Below are 6,000 nucleotides of genomic sequence, written 5' to 3'. Positions count from 1 at the left end.
TGGAACTGTGGAAGTGGTATCCTGCGCGGCGACCGTTAGTTGAGAGAGCGCGCTCCCGCGCGCTAGTGACGTTCCTGCCAGGCGGCGGAGCTCAGCGCGCAGGCGCGGTAGCCCGCCCCGTGCCCGCGCCTCCTTGTCTCGCGCGGCTACCCACGCGCGCGCGCCGGCACCGCGCTCCCTTAGAGGCAGAGTGCGCATGCTCCAGGCTCGCGCTGCCGCCCCGCCCCCCCTCCGGCTCGCGCCGCTTCAGACACAGAGCGCGCGCCCGCCCGCGAGAGAGGCCGGTAACAGGAGAGGGGGAGTGGGAGGAGACCCCCCCCGAGCAGGTGAGGGGGTGCGGGGAGGGCGGGCCTGGGGGGCCCCTTTGGGGAGGGAAGGCTGGGCCGCTCTGAGGGGGGCTGTGGGGGATTTGTGCCCCCCCCTCACTGAGGAGGGGGGTGCACACTCCTCCCCCCCCCCAACCCCCCCCGTCAAAGAGGGGCCTGCGTGTGTGTGAGGGGGGGTGTGTGCCGGTAATGTGTGGACCCTTTCAGGGAGGGGGCTGTCAGTAGGTGCCCCCCCCGTGAGGAGGGGGCGTGGTAGTACAGCCTCATTGGGGCTGTTGTTCCAGGGGTGTGGGGGTGTTGTCAGTACGTCTCCCCCCCCCAAAACAATAAGGGGGTGGGCCTATGTCCATGTGCATCCGGCTCCTCTCCCTGCAATGGGGAGGGGGGTCTGTGCCCTCTCTGTAATGGGGAGGGTCTGTGCACACCGGTCTGTGGTGCCTCCTCTGCTGCTGTCACCTGGGGGGAGCAGACTTTATGTACCTGGGGGTCTGTGGACACCGGTCTGTGGTGCCTCTGCTGCTGTCACCTGGTGGGAGCAGACTTTATGTACCTGGGGGTCTGTGGACACCGGTCTGTGGTGCCTCTGCTGCTGTCACCTGGTGGGAGCAGACTTTATGTACCTGGGGGTCTGTGCACACCGGTCTGTGGTGCCTCCTCTGCTGCTGTCACCTGGGGGGAGCAGACTTTATGTACCTGGGGGTCTGTGGACACCGGTCTGTGGTGCCTCTGCTGCTGTCCCCTGGGGGTAGCAGACTTTATGTACCTGGGGGTCTGTGGACACCGGTCTGTGGTGCCTCTGCTGCTGTCACCTGGTGGGAGCAGGGCTCTGGTACCTTGGGGGTCTGTGGTGCCTCTGATGCTGTCACCTGGTGGGAGCAGGGCTCTGGTACCTTGGGGGTCTGTGGTGCCTCTGATGCTGTCACCTGGTGGGAGCAGACTTTATGTACCTGGGGGTCTGTGGACACCGGTCTGTGGTGCCTCTGCTGCTGTCACCTGGTGGGAGCAGACTTTATGTACCTGGGGGTCTGTGGACACCGGTCTGTGGTGCCTCCGCTGCTGTCACCTGGTGGGAGCAGACTTTATGTACCTGTGGGTCTGTGGACACCGGTCTGTGGTGCCTCCACTGCTGTCACCTGGTGGGAGCAGGGCTCTGGTACCTTGGGGGTCTGTGGTGCCTCTGCTGCTGTCACCTGGTGGGAGCAGACTTTATGTACCTGGGGGTCTGTGGACACCGGTCTGTGGTGCCTCTGCTGCTGTCACCTGGTGGGAGCAGACTTTATGTACCTGGGGGTCTGTGGACACCGGTCTGTGGTGCCTCTGCTGCTGTCACCTGGTGGGAGCAGGGCTCTGGTACCTTGGGGGTCTGTGGTGCCTCTGATGCTGTCACCTGGTGGGAGCAGAGCTCTGGTACCTTGGGCGTCTGTGGTGCCTCTGCTGCTGTCACCTGGTGGGAGCAGGGCTCTGGTACCTTGGGGGTCTGTGCACACCGGTCTGTGGTGCCTCTGCTGCTGTCACCTGGTGGGAGCAGACTTTATGTACCTGGGGGTCTGTGGTGCCTCTGCTGCTGTCACCTGGTGGGAGCAGACTTTATGTACCTGGGGGTTTGTGGACACCGGTCTGTGGTGCATCCTCTGCTGCTGTCACCTGGTGGGAGCAGGGCTCTGGTACCTAGGGGGTCTGTGGTGCCTCTGCTGCTGTCACCTGGTGGGAGCAGACTTTATGTACCTGGGGGTCTGTGGACACTGGTCTGTGGTGCCTCTGCTGCTGTCACCTGGTGGGAGCAGACTTTATGTACCTGGGGGTCTGTGGACACCGGTCTGTGGTGCCTCCGCTGCTGTCACCTGGTGGGAGCAGGGCTCTGGTACCTTGGGGGTCTGTGGTGCCTCTGCTGCTGTCACCTGGTGGGAGCAGACTTTATGTACCTGGGGGTCTGTGGTGCATCCTCTGATGCTGTCACCTGGTGGGAGCAGGGCTCAGGTACCTTGGGGGTCTGTGGTGCCTCTGCTGCTGTCACCTGGTGGGAGCAGGGCTCTGGTACCTAGGGGGTCCGTGGACACCGGTCTGTGGTGCATCCTCTGCTGCTGTCACCTGGTGGGAGCAGGGCTCTGGTACCTTGGGGGTCTGTGGTGCCTCTGATGCTGTCACCTGGTGGGAGCAGACTTTATGTACCTGGGGGTCTGTGGACACCGGTCTGTGGTGCCTCTGCTGCTGTCACCTGGTGGGAGCAGACTTTATGTACCTGGGGGTCTGTGGACACCGGTCTGTGGTGCCTCCGCTGCTGTCACCTGGTGGGAGCAGGGCTCTGGTACCTTGGGGGTCTGTGCACACCGGTCTGTGGTGCATCCTCTGCTGCTGTCACCTGGTGGGAGCAGGGCTCTGGTACCTAGGGGGTCCGTGGACACCGGTCTGTGGTGCATCCTCTGCTGCTGTCACCTGGTGGGAGCAGGGCTCTGGTACCTTGGGGGTCTGTGGTGCCTCTGATGCTGTCACCTGGTGGGAGCAGACTTTATGTACCTGGGGGTCTGTGGACACCGGTCTGTGGTGCCTCTGCTGCTGTCACCTGGTGGGAGCAGGGCTCTGGTACCTTGGGGGTCTGTGGTGCATCCTCTGCTGCTGTCACCTGGTGGGAGCAGGGCTCTGGTACCTAGGGGGTCCGTGGACACCGGTCTGTGGTGCATCCTCTGCTGCTGTCACCTGGTGGGAGCAGGGCTCTGGTACCTTGGGGGTCTGTGGTGCCTCTGATGCTGTCACCTGGTGGGAGCAGACTTTATGTACCTGGGGGTCTGTGGACACCGGTCTGTGGTGCCTCTGCTGCTGTCACCTGGTGGGAGCAGACTTTATGTACCTGGGGGTCTGTGGACACCGGTCTGTGGTGCCTCCGCTGCTGTCACCTGGTGGGAGCAGACTTTATGTACCTGGGGGTCTGTGGACACCGGTCTGTGGTGCCTCCACTGCTGTCACCTGGTGGGAGCAGGGCTCTGGTACCTTGGGGGTCTGTGGTGCCTCTGCTGCTGTCACCTGGTGGGAGCAGGGCTCTGGTACCTTGGGGGTCTGTGGTGCCTCTGATGCTGTCACCTGGTGGGAGCAGACTTTATGTACCTGGGGGTCTGTGGACACCGGTCTGTGGTGCCTCTGCTGCTGTCACCTGGTGGGAGCAGACTTTATGTACCTGGGGGTCTGTGGACACCGGTCTGTGGTGCCTCCGCTGCTGTCACCTGGTGGGAGCAGACTTTATGTACCTGGGGGTCTGTGGACACCGGTCTGTGGTGCCTCCACTGCTGTCACCTGGTGGGAGCAGGGCTCTGGTACCTTGGGGGTCTGTGGTGCCTCTGCTGCTGTCACCTGGTGGGAGCAGACTTTATGTACCCGGGGGTCTGTGGACACCGGTCTGTGGTGCCTCTGCTGCTGTCACCTGGTGGGAGCAGACTTTATGTACCTGGGGGTCTGTGGACACCGGTCTGTGGTGCCTCCGCTGCTGTCACCTGGTGGGACCAGGGCTCTGGTACCTTGGGGGTCTGTGGTGCCTCTGCTGCTGTCACCTGGTGGGAGCAGACTTTATGTACCCGGGGGTCTGTGGACACCGGTCTGTGGTGCCTCTAATGCTGTCACCTGGTGGGAGCAGGGCTCTGGTACCTTGGGGGTCTGTGGTGCCTCCGCTGCTGTCACCTGGTGGGAGCAGGGCTCTGGTACCTAGGGGGTCTGTGGACACCGGTCTATGGTGCCTCTGATGCTGTCACCTGGTGGGAGCAGGGCTCTGGTACCTAGGGGGTCTGTGGTGCTTCTGATGCTGTCACCTGGTGGGAGCAGGGCTCTGGTACCTAGGGGGTCTGTGGTGCCTCTGATGCTGTCACCTGGTGGGAGCAGGGCTCTGGTACCTAGGGGGTCTGTGGTGCCTCTGATGCTGTCACCTGGTGGGAGCAGGGCTCTGGTACCTAGGGGGTCTGTGGTGCCTCTGCTGATGTCACCTGGTGGGAGCAGACTTTATGTACCTGGGGGTCTGTGGACACCGGTCTGTGGTGCCTCTGCTGCTGTCACCTGGTGGGAGCAGGGCTCTGGTACCTAGGGGGTCCGTGGACACCGGTCTGTGGTGCCTCTGCTGCTGTCACCTGGTAGGAGCGGGGCTCTGGTACCTAGGGGGTCCGTGGACACCGGTCTGTGGTGCCTCTGCTGCTGTCACCTGGTGGGAGCAGGGCTCTGGTACCTAGGGGGTCTGTGGACACCGGTCTGTGGTGCCTCCTCTGCTGCTGTCACCTGGTGGGAGCAGGGCTCTGGTACCTAGGGGGTCTGTGGTGCCTCTGATGCTGTCACCTGGTGGGAGCAGGGCTCTGGTACCTTGGGGGTCTGTGGTGCCTCTGATGCTGTCACCTGGTGGGAGCAGGGCTCTGGTACCTAGGGGGTCTGTGGTGCCTCTGCTGCTGTCACCTGGTGGGAGCAGACTTTATGTACCTGGGGGTCTGTGGACACCGGTCTGTGGTGCCTCTGCTGCTGTCACCTGGTGGGAGCAGGGCTCTGGTACCTTGGGGGTCTGTGCACACCGGTCTGTGGTGCATCCTCTGCTGCTGTCACCTGGTGGGAGCAGGGCTCTGGTACCTTGGGGGTCTGTGGACACCGGTCTGTGGTGCATCCTCTGCTCCTGTCACCTGGTGGGAGCAGGGCTCTGGTACCTTGGGGGTCTGTGGTGCATCCTCTGCTGCTGTCACCTGGTGGGAGCAGGGCTCTGGTACCTAGGGGGTCCGTGGACACCGGTCTGTGGTGCCTCTGCTGCTGTCACCTGGTGGGAGCAGGGCTCTGGTACCTAGGGGGTCCGTGGACACCGGTCTGTGGTGCCTCTGCTGCTGTCACCTGGTGGGAGCGGGGCTCTGGTACCTAGGGGGTCCGTGGACACCGGTCTGTGGTGCCTCTGCTGCTGTCACCTGGTGGGAGCAGGGCTCTGGTACCTAGGGGGGTCTGTGGACACCGGTCTGTGGTGCCTCCTCTGCTGCTGTCACCTGGTGGGAGCAGGGCTCTGGTACCTAGGGGGTCTGTGGTGCCTCTGATGCTGTCACCTGGTGGGAGCAGGGCTCTGGTACCTAGGGGGTCTGTGGTGCCTCTGATGCTGTCACCTGGTGGGAGCAGGGCTCTGGTACCTTGGGGGTCTGTGGTGCCTCTGATGCTGTCACCTGGTGGGAGCAGGGCTCTGGTACCTAGGGGGTCTGTGGTGCCTCTGATGCTGTCACCTGGTGGGAGCAGGGCTCTGGTACCTTGGAGTCTGTGGTGCCTCCGCTGCTGTTACCTGGTGGGAGCAGGGCTCTGGTACCTAGGGGGTCTGTGGTGCCTCTGATGCTGTCACCTGGTGGGAGCAGGGCTCTGGTACCTTGGGGGTCTGTGGTGCCTCCTCTGCTGCGGTCACCTGGTGGGAGCAGGGCTCTGGTACCTTGGGGGTCTGTGGTGCCTCTGCTGCGGTCACCTGGTGGGAGCAGGGCTTTGGTACCCGGGGGTCTGTGGACACCGGTCTGTGGTGCCTCTGCTGCTGTCACCTGGTGGGAGCAGACTTTATGTACCTGGGGGTCTGTGGACACCGGTCTGTGGTGCCTCTGCTGCTGTCACCTGGTGGGAGCAGACTTTATGTACCTGGGGGTCTGTGGACACCGGTCTGTGGTGCCTCTGCTGCTGTCACCTGGTGGGAGCAGGGCTC

The 6,000-nt window shown here is 63.5% G+C and overlaps 1 protein-coding gene across 1 annotated transcript in view; it reads left to right on the top strand.

Moving 5' to 3' along the window:
• The first annotated feature begins 216 nt into the window (after positions 1 to 216).
• WNK3 (WNK lysine deficient protein kinase 3) overlaps positions 217 to 6,000 on the top strand; it is a 577,357-nt gene continuing 571,573 nt past the window's right edge. Inside the window, exon 1 of the mRNA XM_069209347.1 lies at positions 217 to 326. The gene's annotated coding sequence lies outside the window, so the exon portion shown is untranslated. The remainder of the gene's footprint in view (positions 327 to 6,000) is intronic.

Source organism: Pleurodeles waltl, chromosome 10 (genome assembly GCF_031143425.1).
Source record: "Pleurodeles waltl isolate 20211129_DDA chromosome 10, aPleWal1.hap1.20221129, whole genome shotgun sequence".
NCBI lineage: Eukaryota > Metazoa > Chordata > Amphibia > Caudata > Salamandridae > Pleurodeles > Pleurodeles waltl.
This window is presented reverse-complemented; position numbering and strand designations above follow the sequence as displayed.